At 36.6% G+C, this 13,723-nt stretch overlaps 1 protein-coding gene across 28 annotated transcripts in view; it reads right to left on the reverse strand.

The window, feature by feature from the left end:
- Positions 1–13,723, reverse strand: part of LOC148424444 (uncharacterized) — a 196,112-nt gene that overhangs the window by 162,884 nt on the left and 19,505 nt on the right. For 13 of the 28 annotated variants that reach the window (XR_015865491.1, XR_015865490.1, XR_015865486.1 and 10 more), the window contains exons 1-4: positions 8,998–9,120; positions 5,903–6,023; positions 3,415–3,527; positions 1,198–1,275 (exon numbers count right to left, since the gene is read on the reverse strand). The exons of 1 other annotated variant lie outside the window; for it this stretch is intronic. The gene's annotated coding sequence lies outside the window, so the exon portion shown is untranslated. Of the gene's footprint in view, positions 1–1,197; positions 1,276–1,365; positions 1,425–3,414; positions 3,528–5,902; positions 6,024–6,806; positions 7,172–8,966; positions 9,121–13,723 lie in introns of those variants that run through there. 14 more of the 28 variants (XM_088413973.1, XM_088413974.1, XM_088413975.1 and 11 more) reach the window with 10 other exon arrangements.

A 13,723-nucleotide genomic window follows, 5' to 3' on the forward strand; every position in this document is an offset into this window, starting at 1 on the left:
TCTTACCATGCAGTAATGAATACAATGTAAGTTAATAAGAGGGGGAAAATATATTTAGGAATGCACCGAAATGAAAAAAAAAGGCCAAAACTAACGTGTGTGTGTGGGATTATCAAGAATTTCAGTATGCGATGTTAAATTGTGATAAAGATTTGATTGCCGGTTCTCCTCACGTATGATCAAAACATTGCTCCCACTATCATGCATGCAATGTCACACTGTGATGGAAATTTGCCAAACATGAAATGTTACTGGTTTAATGAGGAAATGATAGATAAGTCAAAAGAGGTCACCAACACTTCTAATTTTCTTCTTTGAGCCTTTGCCATATCGATAGAAATGACTCCCAGTGCAGTCTATTTTGATTATACAGAAAAACAATGCCTACTACAAGCCTGAAAACGTTACACTGGAGACATGAAGGGCGACAAGACAAGTACCTCCCAAAAGCCTCCATTTTTTTTAGAACTGTAATTTTACCTGCAGATGCTTTCATGTTAGTGTGCTTTTATGTTAGTATGTTATTTCAATTTTGTGCGACAATATTGCACAACCTCAAGTGAGGTTGCTTGCTTGCTGCCTCACAACAGTTTCAAACACACGATGTAAATGCAGTGATTTTAAAGTGATCATAACAATGTTTTTACTTTAGAATAAAACAATATAACGTGCTAATAAGAGGACTAAAAGAAACAAATTTCATGTCATCTTTTTTATTCCTTTTTAATATGCGAATGAAACAAATGGGCATATAAATTGTGCCAGCCTAACGGGTATATATCATGAAATTTGATCTCTTCATATTGGAATTAAAAACTTTCCAAAAGTATTGATCATCTACCAACATGAGTGCAGTGTAGGTAGGTAGCCTTTATGGTCATTGCCTGCAGTATAAGACAACAAAACTTTGATTTAACAAGCTCGAACCATCCGAGAAACACTCAACACAATTGACTGACAGGGGACAAGACAAAAGTAAACATGCAGATCGAATATACTATCAGTGCATGCTTGACATGTTGAAAATATACTAATTGGTATATCTGCCCATTTAATGGGGAAAAAACATAACTCACTGTAAACCTAATCTAGAGTGAAAGCATGAACAAAAATAAATGTTACACTAGAGCTGAACTAATCATTAAATAAGCAAAATAATTGGCCATGGTTGCCAGTGGAGTAAAATGTGGAGTTTACCATTTAAATCAATGAAGGTAAGAGTCAGATCAAGCCTCTTGCCCAAAGTCAGGGATACGCTCCAGCTCACCTGTAGCCCTAATGAGGACAGGCGAAAAAGAAAATGGATGACTGGAGAAAAAAATTTGGATGGAAAGTCAACCGAATAACTCCTATCTACCAACCTACCAATTGTGACTTATGTAGCCAATTAGGACAATTTAGTTCCACATTTCTTCATAGATAAGCTGTTGAAAACCAAAAAAACTGAAAATAAGTCTCTGTATATGCATAAATTTACTACCTTTTTCTACGGACTGCAAAAAGTAACCAGCAGTATGGCCACAGTTACCTTGAGAAAGGGACTTTATTGATTAAAACTGAGTCGGGTTATGCTTTGCGTGTTATGCATGCGTGTGCATGAGCGTGCACTGAAAATTCCTAATGAGAGCCGCAGCTTCATTAGATTTGCCAATAAAATATTTGCAATAGCTCACTGGCCTCTAATGGACATCACGAGGAGCGCTGCTGGATCCAATCGGTGTACGTTACATGTAATTTGTTTGGCATTTCACAGATGGTAATGCATTCACGAGTCGACATGAGGAGTCATTACAGAACCAGAAACGTACACCGCACCACGAAAAAAGGCCTCTGCCCTTCCCAAAATGCTTTTAGTGAATAACATGTCCAACCTCCAAAGTTGAGGAGCACATACTGGAAATGCCAGCGGTTGATTCTGACATATTGCATTTCAACATATCGGGTTACTGGAAGTTAATTAATGCAATTCCATTCCTCTTGAATATCTGCGGCTGGCTGCGGTCCAAGTGCGAGATAAGATTGGCCCAAAGACAAAGCATGCGAACAGAGCAATAAACAATGGAGCTGCTTGTCATGTGGGAAAAGGAAGCCACTGGCTATGCGAGCTGATGCACACCATGCGCACAAAACACCACACTGCAATAGTCGTAATCTGTACATGATGATGACCTTGTAAAAATATGTTTTTCAAAAGCATCTTGACACCTTCCCATGGACCTGCAGTAATATGCGTGCCAGGTGATAAGTAGTCAGCAAGCTCTTGAAAAACTTTGTCCCGCTGTTGCAGTGCTTTTCAATGATATTTAGCAAAGCTTTCCCCTAGGAAGGAGAACCTCCCGCTCCGGCCCAAGGAAGCCCGCCCCACTATTTGAGAAGGACTGCACTATTGGTAGGCATTCTCCAATATAAATTCATGTTTTGTTTTGCAAATACATACAAAAAGAAATGCATTAATGTATAATGTATTTTCAAACAGCTTTGAACGCATTCAAACGCACTTGTACGTTCGAGACAGCATTTTTTCCCATAATGCTATGAGGTACGCTTGTCAACACCTCACGTCATAGCGAGAAGTCTTGCTATGTTTTTAGCAATTTATCTTACAAGTATGCTCATACATATTTGAAAGTATGGTTGCATATTTGCAAGTAGCGTACGTTCGACCATATTTTAAACTGTACTAACACATTTGAAAATATGTTCAGACATGTGAAAATATGTGAACATACTTGAAAATACATTTGAACACTTGAAAATGCATTTGAACATACTTGGAAATGCGTTTTGAACATACTTGAAAATACATTTGAACATACTTGAAAATGCTTTCAAACAATTGAAAAAACATTCAAACATTTAAAAATACATTTGAACAGACTTGAAAATACATATGAACATATTTGAATACGTTTGGACATACTTGAATATATTTTTGGAAATACTTGAATATATTTTTGAACATGCTTGTAAATAAATACGTTCAAATAATTGTGTAAATACATTCAAACAATCTTGTAAATATGTTTAAACATTTAAATATTTTGGTGGGAATCTTGAGTGTCTCGCGTTTTGATTTGATTCCGATTTGTCAATTCAAAACCATTTTCGACTCAAAATAATTCAATCCATGATTTCTGCTTCCATCTATAGTGCAAAGAATCGGCATAGTACCTCCCTCTACTTTGCAAGACAGAATAATTATAAGGAAGGCTTTTTTCCACAAAAACAACATGTGGACCACAACCGCTAATAAATTTCATAGCCTTTAAAGTATGTCAATTTTGAGACATTTTAAATCGATTCTGAATCGTAGTAGATGAGAATCGATTTTTGGGCACGCACACTCATAAATATGTTCAAACACACTTGTTAATACTGTACATTCAAACAATTTTGCCAGTCTAAGATGTTTACCTCTGGCAGCTCCACTCTCCTGTCCAAACATTATGAACGCATTCACTGCCAACCCACAAATAAGGCTTCTTAGACATCTTTAGTCATCACTGGCAGTGAGCGGGTTACATGGTCTGCAAAAAAATGGCAGATTGAGTCATGGCAGTATTATTTATTTATTGCAAGTATGGCATTTTTATTCTATGTTATATGCCAGCAGCGAATAGTGATAGGTACAATATTTGACTCACTCACTACTAGACCAGAAAAAAAAAAAGATTTTGGACAGAGAATGAGTTAATCAGAATACTGCATTTAGACTAGTCCAATTGCACAGAAGATATTGTAAAAAAAAAAAAAAAATGCTTGACTGGACTAGCCCATTCATGGTCTGTTTCTCAGTCAATGCCACACTCCTACACTTAGAAAACCACATAACTACACAAAGTAACTACAGTAATAATCTATTTAAAGAAACACATCTTCGCCTGTGAATGTAAAAAGAAAAAAAAAACTGAAAAATAGAAATACTGTCGTGACAGCGTAGATTCTTGTGCATCGACTGTGCAAACGGTAGTTAAATGTGCACTGCTCTGAACCTCAAAACTGCATTTCCATTGTAATCATGATTGTGTTAGAAGTACTTTGACTTAAGTGCGTACATTTGTTTTATTTGAGCTTAACAGGACAATGATAATGACTTCCACACATCAACAAATGACTTCCTGTCAGGAGAACAAGGCTCTGCATTATTACTTCTATCCCCGTTCACACTACCGCTCAAACGACTACTGGACTCTTTTATTTTTTTTTCTGTATAGCCAAACTATCTAATCAATGTAAAGATGTTTTTCATATGCGGCCTGCCTCGCGGCGCATTGCTAAGATAAATTCACTTCGACCCAACAGCGACCCCGGCTCATGTTCACAAGACCATTAAACGAGGATGCGGTGTTGGGCTTGGCGTGACCGAGAAACACAATGAGGGAAGAAAAAGAAAAAAACTGAAAGGCTGTGAAAAAAAACACTGAGAAAACAGAGCAAGTGTTGGTGCTCATAAATATAAATAGCTCTTTGCCAATGAGCATACCTGGAGCCTTTTTGTGTGTAATAAAGTCCAAGAAAGGTCATGGAGAAATAATATTAAGATGTATCGCTGTTTACTGACAATCAAGTGCACCACCAAATAAAACTTTCGGGAACTTCCACACAGGCAATTATACAAGCATAAAACTAATACGCTTCATAAGTTTACTGTAAACGGAATTGAAGAATTCACAACTAGGGAACTGTCTAGGCCTCGATTTAATGTGACGCCTACTGTTTTTGATCGGACTGCATGGACACATGCAAATGACCAAATCATCAACACTTGTCAGTGACCCCCCCTAGAGATAAACAAAAGTATATGAATAAGGCATATTTTTAATGTTATGTAGCCATTTAGTGTGTTTCGTCCAACTTTTCCCCACCAGTACAGTAAATGAAGGTCACCGTGTCCACTGACCCCAAAATATGTTTATAAAATGATGGCCAAGACAATCATGTAACATTTTAGAATGTCATACATGTATATATCTATAAATTGTAAATAGTTCATAGACATAATGACCTTTGGCATGGGTGTCAAATTCAAGGCCCGGGGGCCAGATCTGGGCCGGCACATAATTTTATGTGGCCTACAGGAACAAATGTCAACTTCAATGACCCTCGCTAAAGTCAGTTGCAAACATTCAAATCATGATTCTAGTAAATAATGTTGATATTTTGCTAGGTATTTACACTCACATCATTTACTGCTTATTTCAAAACCACTAAGCCCTCGATATGTACGCTAATAATACTGTGAGATGATTAAACATTGTTTCTCATCATAACAGCCCAATGAGCTATGTTGTAAATACAAAATGGCTTGCAAGAAAAATGAGTTTGACACAACTCACCTATGGTATACATGATGAAGTAGAAAAAATTGGGTTTTGATGGCTTGGAATGGTTAAGGTCTTTTAAATGGAAAATAATAGTTGTCGGAATGTGCCATTTTCCATCTCTAAAACCTGCTAAGTCAGTGGTAAATTCCTACTCTAGTAAAGAACCACTTTTACCAATGCGGAGGCAAAATTTTTGGCTGGGCTTTTTTGTTGAAATATACGGGAAAGTCATTCAGATGTATTGACAAAGTCATTCGAAAGTAATAGTAAGACATGGGCTAGATGCTGAATAAAAAATATTTTTTTTCCCATAATGCCATAGGGTATTGAAATGACCAAGTCAATACCCTGTGGCATTATGGTGAAAAAAATTATTTTTCCCCACAATGTCACTTAGTATTTGGTAAAAGATTTTTCAACATATAACCATGTAAAATGCAGGCAAGATATCATTATTTTCCAAAATACGACATTGTATTAAAATGTGCAAATCAGTACCCTTTGGGGGAAAAAAAATGTTTTTATCTTTTAGCCTACATTTTGTTTTTATCTTAAAAAATATAATTGAAAAAAATCACCTTTTATATGGCTAGTGAAGCAGTGGTTTAAACCAAGCAGCCTGTTTAAAAGTTCCCCTCACTGGTTGTGTTTACTTCCACATTTTCTGGTAGGGTGCAAGGTCCTGACGCTTTTCTATTCCTTAAAAATGACAAAAAACACAGGAAAAAGAATGATCCAAATTGTAACTATGCAAAATGACTGGAAATGACTAAAAAAAAAAAAAAAAAAATTCCTGGGTCATATCACCCAGCCTTACATTGCGCTACATTGGAATTACAAATTGTTGCCCAAAACCATTTTCAGATTGAGTTATACATTTCCATACTTGGTGTCAGTACAACAGGGAAATACATGCAACATTTTTATCATTTAGCCAATGTTTTACCGATACATTCACACAGTACGTTCAAACGACTTAGCCCAGTCAAAAATATTCCATTCAGATTGGCGGCTCCGAGCTTTAATACAACCTAAGCTCAGTGGAAGCAAATTCAACAATTTGACCCACACTCCAGTGAAAATGATACACCTTAATGTTTGCGTTAGAACTAGTAAAACACCTGTCACTTTAGGGGAATAGAAAGGAGCCCTTTGGCGAATAGCGAAAAAGTGCTGGGTAAATGATACCCCTCTCCCACCAATATAAAAGAAACAATAGTTGCTGATGGACTTTCAGACATTTCGGACAGTTCGGCTCTCTGTTTGCCATCACCTCTCTGCTAAAGCTACCCGTGGAACCAATTGATTCGGTGAATTTGGACATAATTGTAGAAAAGAATCCCCAAAATCAATTAAGATGAATTAGGATGAAGTGTAAAAATAAAATGACCATTTCTTTGATCTCTATGTGCCCCAAACTTCCAATAAGTGCAATAACAGCTGCAGAAAGGTTATGATAGCAAAACATGATATTATACTCACAAAAAGTTAAAAGCAGAACCCTCAAAGTTGATCCATCAAAATACTGAAAGTTCATCCTCTGGGAAAGATTTGGGAAGTTTTAATTTCATCTTTCCAGAACAAATTTGTGGTCTTCTTTCCCTCTATACACTTTGTTATGTTGTTAATATATTCCTGAAGCATTGTGCTGCCTAGAATAAACAAACATGGCATCAGCCATTTTTGCAGACGCTGCATGAATATAGAATATGGAAAATATCCAAAACCCTTTAAAATTCTCACATTGCTTTTCTACTTCTTCTTCACTTAAAAAGCAGCAGTGCTCTTATACTGTATGCTGAGCTTGTCACGTTGTACAAAGTGAAGCCAGAGGGACAGCGGGGAGACTGGATTATTTATGAGAGGAGGAGAAAGAACATTATGGCAGCAAATTGAGCTCGTGAGTGCTGAAGTGTCACAGAAATAGGGCATAAAGATGGGCAGAAAAGACCGGGACGCAACATACAGACTACGTTTGAAAAAAACAACAACACTTTCATTAGAATTCGACAGGCTTTTCAAAACAAAACAAAAGAATAAATCACATCTACCAACGAAACTATTATTAAAAGCCCGATGACACTTCCAATAATGGTGAAATACAAAAGTATAAAACCAGCAGGTGTGCTCGACCTAATCCATTTTGCAAACATTAGCAGAGGACCATTCAGTGGTACAAGGGTCCTTGGGGTGCTACAGATAAATTGGTTACTAAGGGGAAAAAAATTCACATTGAACAACATTCAAGAAAGCAATGAAAGCAGAACTTTCCTCAAAACATGTTCAGATGATTAGGTCTCATTTTATTTAATGGAAAATAAGTAGTAGACCCAAAAGTGGAGTATCTATTACATCTGGAAATGTGTTCATGTCAAGGCCGGCTTACATTATCAGTCTGTTTTCTTTTGAAACTATTTAAGAGCACTCGAATTATGCCTTGAAGATTTGTATTTTTCTTAAGTAGCCTGCATAATGTTTTCATGTGCTGAACGTACTTTAAGAGACTCTTAACAATTCAAAGTGAACTATTTTGGTTCAGTTAAAACAAACAAGTAAAAGGCTTGAGCACATTTAGACTTTTAATTTCAGGTTACGTTGCGGCCGTAGGAACAGAGTTAAGCTGTAAACCAAGGATCCCTGTATTTTATTCTTCGTTTGGCAAAGTTGTCAACCATACTTTGTTCTTCACCTCATGGTATGGCCGCAACTCTCGGGTTGTGTTAGTTTTACACAGCAAAATATCTGATTGTGCGGTTTGTTGTATTAAATAATTTAAACTGATGAAAAACGATGTGATTCTGGAAAGGAAAAACAAAACATGATTCCTTTGATTAGACAACCATTTTTAGTTCTTTACTTTGAAGGGTGTATTCACAATTACCAGGCTTGGTTCTGATGCAATGTTTCTTTGACCAAGTTTAATGTTTGAACAATGGAGAAAACAAACAAAAAAAATGTCAGTCTCTGCCTTTGGTCCATCTAAAAAAGAGGTTTTCAAACCGTTGTCAATGATGTAGACGTTGTGAAATACTTTTTTCAGCCAAGTACCCTCCAAATCAGCTCAAAGAAGTTTTTTAAAGGAAAAAAAAAGGTCTGATATTAACTCATTCAATCCCAGCTATTTTTCAAAAGAAAACCCCTTCAGGACCAGCTTCTTTGAAGCCTCGCAGAATATTGTGTTATGGTGTGTGTACCCACCAAAAGAAAAATTACACTCATATTATCAATCAAAAATTAAGTTTTTTTTTTTTTTTTTTTTTTTTTTTTTACCCTTTTCTGTTCTTAAGTAATAGCAACAGAACATAGGCTCTTTTCACAAATTCTCCTTTTCAGACTGGAAAAGAAAAAAATAGCTTTTGGTGAAAATACTCCTTTCAAGTTGAACTTTGAATTTCACACTAATATTTTTTGCTTTTGTGACATCTCAAACATCTGATCAACTACAACACAGCATAAATAACACAATTTTAAATGGTATCAAAATGTTTATTAGAGAAGAGAACACTATGAATGATGTTCTTTCTTACTAATATGTTTCTAGTAACCTATTGGTAATTGTTGCCAGTGACTGTATGAACTGTAAATTTGAGAAATATGATCAATTGCAACAAAATATATTGTGTAGCTGCAGTGTGATTTTACCTTTATTATGTTTTCTTGTTAAAGCACTTACTGTATCTAGGATTAAGTAGACCAACACGTGTACTACGATTTCCATTTTTATCCACGTTTTACTCAAAATGCCTTTTTCCATGTGCACAAGCCTCCACATTTCCATTTCCTGCTTATTCTTCCTTCAGTACCTGTATTGTGCCTAGCTGAACTCAGCTCAAATGCACTTCTGCTACCTAGTGGCCGTTTTTGTAGTGTGAAATCACTTTTACACCTCCTGCAGGAGTTACATCAAACCCAAGATAGCACTTGTTAAAAATAAAAAAAAAACAATCATATTTTTTTAGATGAAACGTAGTAATTTAAAAATACTACCACATTTTTTGGTAGAGACTGAGTTAAAGAAAACAGTGTGAGTTTGGAATAAGGTATTGGTCCATAAAAAAGTAAGATAGTCAGATCTATGCTGCAAACTTTTATCGCCGGTGTAATATGATTTGTGAAAGATTATCATCTATTGCAAACAAATACAAAGTCCTACACTCATTATGCATGCTAACTGCGTATTAAAAAGCCGCAGCACATTCTTTGATAACACAGCACATTAATTCTCAAATTTATGACAGCGCACGCAAACACAAAACTAAGACTGAATACACAAAAAGACTTGCTGAGAGTCAACAATATAAATCAACATTGTTACGGGCGCGGCGAAAAGAGGGGTGCAAAATGTAATTTCCGAATAGCAAGATCAGAGTAATCAACAACTCTCTTTTCCAGCCCATCTGATATACAAATTGCAGCTAATGAAGCTTGTGAAAATCAATTACCTGCCTGATACTTTGCATGCCCAGAAAAAAGCGCACACTGGCTGAATGCACGATGCGTGTGTAAACACATTACTCCCCGCACAATATTTTTTTACTTCATTTTAAACTGCGAGAGGCACTCAAAATAGTCATGTGATTCCTCTGTGCCAGCGACACATAAAGCAAGCTCGTAATGACTTGTTTAAAGCAAAGTGCACTAAATGTTTTAACGTGATCAGACATGGCACGGACGAAGGAAGGAAAAAGCACAGTGTGTTTTGCCGTTGAGAAACTAGGTTGTAAAATGATGAAAGAAAAATTGGAGTTCAACTTGAATGCTCTGTAAAAAAAAAACAATTCTTCAAAAATCTAACCAAACTGCAAGGATTTCGCTCGCTCATTAGGTCAGCATTGAAATTGTTTATGACTACCAAAACAATTTCGCAAAACTACAAATTTTCAACATATTGGGCACATTTTTCTTTTGAATTCCTCCATGATATTTTTTTTTTCATGATGTCCAATTAGTGTGTTTTTGTTGAATTTACTAGGGGAAAAATTGACCATTTGGAAAATCCAAAGTAAAAAAAAAAATAATAATAATGAAACTTAATTTGATGGCCAATATTTTTTTGAATGATAAAACAAAGCAGGTCATGTTGACCCCATTCACATTGTTGGTCAGAGATGTACAACAGAAGGGTTAAAGAGATACCATAATGTTATTAATTAATGTTCATTTTCCACAGTAAAAAGTAAATATGTTGCCTGTAGTTAATAGCTAAAAGGTTTTTATGTGTCCAGTGACACCTTTGAAAACACATTTTTTCTACTTTCTGTCAACTGAAAATGACATCACACATGCTCAAGGCTCAGGTAACAACCCATCCTGGCTCACCTGTGATTTTCACAAGGTGTACCGTGATTGGTTGTTACCAAAGCCTTGAGCACATCCATCCATCCATTTTCTAGAGCCGCTTACCCTCACAAGGGTCGCAGGCTTGCCGCTGCCTATCCCAGCTGACTTCGAGCAGTAGGCGGGGGACACCCTGAACTGGTTGCCAGCCAATTGCAGGGCACAAAAGAGACGAACAACCAATCACGCACCCAATCACACCAAAGGACAATTTAGAGTGTCCGATTCACCTGCCATGCATGTTTTTGGAATGTGGGAGGCATATTAAAAGTAAATAATAAATGCCTGCTGGGAATACAACAAATATTTGGACCACAGAAGTTATTAACGTTATCATTATGGGCAGGGTTATTTTGAAAGTGGAACCACACAAAGATTGGGTTTTGTGAAAGGTACTGTATAAATCAGTTCTTTTCATGAGTATAATTTTCATGCTACTATCAGATAAGAATTATTAAACAAGATCCACTGGCATGCCGCACCGTAGCAAAGAATTTTGTGATTCTCAGCAGTTCGTAACCGATTCTGCACTGGGCATTATAAAATATTAAAGCTTACTTCATAGAGTTTTTCTACAAAGAGGTGCAACGATCTGAAGATTCCAGGCGGATTTTCTGCACTGCAACATAATGGCGGCTTTAGTGCTAAACAGCAGAAGAGTCCATAACAAGCGGCAGAGAGGTTCTTCTGATGGTCAGTGTGTCTTTGCCATGGCAACCAGCATTTGAAGAGTACCAGGGGGGAAATGAGAGAACCTGCCGTACCTTATTAGATGACAAGCACAGATTTACATTGCGCAAATATCAACACAATAATAAGCGCCAGAAGACGATGGATCGCCTTTCGCGAAATTGCTTTTGTGTGCCTGAGCAGCATTTAAAAATGAGCGTTTATCTTCGCCACACAAATCTTACTGGCATTTCAGCCGAGGGTCTGCAGGCGAGTGAAACATAAGGGTGTTTTTATGTGACTTCCCTTCATTTAATGACAACTAAGACGCTTCACTAAAATGTTTATTTAGCTACTCAAGCAGTGAGGCTAATTTGTTTTGATCCGTAAAAGTGTCGCTGGAGGAAATTGGACTGATTGCAATATTGATGCATGTTTGACACTTTGTTTTCCCCTGAATGTACTGTAAAATTAAACATTCAAGTAAAGCATTTGTTATCAATATTAATTTTGGCTGCTAGTGAGCCTTTCTGCACTTTCCCAATTAGATTGCAGTGTAACTAACTTATATAATGGCCCCTTCCCCACATTGAGGTTCTCCATCCATCAGAATCGCCTTTATTGTCGCTGTATTACAACAATGAAATTAGAGGTGCTCCTTGAGGAAGGAAGGAAGGTTGAGGAAGGAAGAATAATTCCACTTTCAGTCGAAATATTGCACATAATATGATATTTGTTTGGCATTTGTCCCATATTGACTAGGGGTATACGCATATGCAAGTCAAAATCCCATGTTATTATGGAGAAAAATGCTGTTATTAGCATTTAGCCTTCAAGTATGTTCAATCTCTCTAGCAAATATGTTAGAATGTATTTGCAAGTATGTTTGAATGAGTTTGCCAGTCAAAAATGTTTATGCCAAAACTCCCTAAAAGAATGAAACTCACTTCAGTCAACATTTGAATCCACTTGATTTGATAGCATCTATAAAGGTTGCCATTTTACGATGTTTGGACCATTTTTAAACGAAGAAAAATGAGAGCAAGGGGGATCTTAATAACTTTCCGTTTCAACTCAATCTCTCCACTTGAGTGAATATGTCTATAAAATGCTGAGAGAAATGTAGGTTGCTAAAACACACTTAATTTGCCATGATAGATTGAGTCCATGCTTCAGTGGCTGTAATTGAATCTGTGACCTATTTCTTCTTCAAAAGGAAATTGTCTCTTGGGTTAGTTTTCAGCAAACGCATTCCAAATGGACGGACAGCATTGATACATTATTATTTGATCATTTGCATTTACCTTCTAAAGCGCTAAATTTAAGTCATATTATAGCATCACAAGCATCTTGAGAAGCAACACTGGCGGACTACTTTTGATCTGAATTCAACACTTAATCCCACTAGATACTATCATGAACAAAGAAAGATTTTTGTTTTTTTTTGGGAGGGGGGGGTATAATGATTGTTCTGCATATTATTCTGGCATCACAACCACTGATGTAACTGTCAATTTTGGTAGAAAAGTCCACTTTTTATTTTGAGGGTTTGTTTAGTTTATCACTGATACTAAAAAGAAAAATTGCCGTTAAATGTGTTTTGGGCCCAAAAATAGCATTTTTTTTAATAAGGCATTTTAGAAGGGGGAGAAAAAACACATACCAGAATCTTTGTAAGGGCAAACAACTCCTCAAAAGTCAGAAAAATGATATCAAAATAGTATAGTAAGTGCTACATATATATAATATACTGTACATGTATACAATTAAAAAACATCATAAATAAAAAATATTGAAATGATTTATTTACTTTTAAGTGACAAGCTTGTTATGGCAATATTCCCTCATGACAGTACCCTAGCCTAGTCTGGGTTAGCTTAGTCTTCTTCGTATTTCTTAAATCCGGCTTCGTTTCCATATAAATCTTCTTCTTCTCTCTTTAACATCACTAGCAATCTTGGGACCCATGGCTCACCCATTAAAGTTTGAATTAAGCTGTGAAAGGCACAATAAATACATTATTTTAAGCATTCAGACGACATCAAGTCCGTAGCATGCCGCCATTTTGACCGTGATGCCAACCAATAGCAGACCAGTATCTTAGGGAGTCGTGACGCAGACCAATAGCAGACCGACACCTGAGTGACGTGTTGCAGCGCAGGCAGGACCAGAAAATATGGGCAATTACTTAAAAACACCTGAAGATGGAGACAAAACAACACAAATACAGCCAACCCCTAGGATCATGACAGTTGTTTTTGTCGTAAAGCGGGAAAAATACTGTAAAGAGGGGACAAAAAAACGTTGCAGATCACGTCTTGAGCTGAAAAAAACGTAAGGCAGGGATGTCATACCCTGGGGGTCCACTGTAGATGGACAATGATGAATTTGAT

This window comes from Hippichthys cyanospilos, chromosome 4 (assembly GCF_059441005.1).
Source record: "Hippichthys cyanospilos isolate Australia breed blue-spotted pipefish chromosome 4, RoL_Hcya_1.0, whole genome shotgun sequence".
Lineage (NCBI taxonomy): Eukaryota > Metazoa > Chordata > Actinopteri > Syngnathiformes > Syngnathidae > Hippichthys > Hippichthys cyanospilos.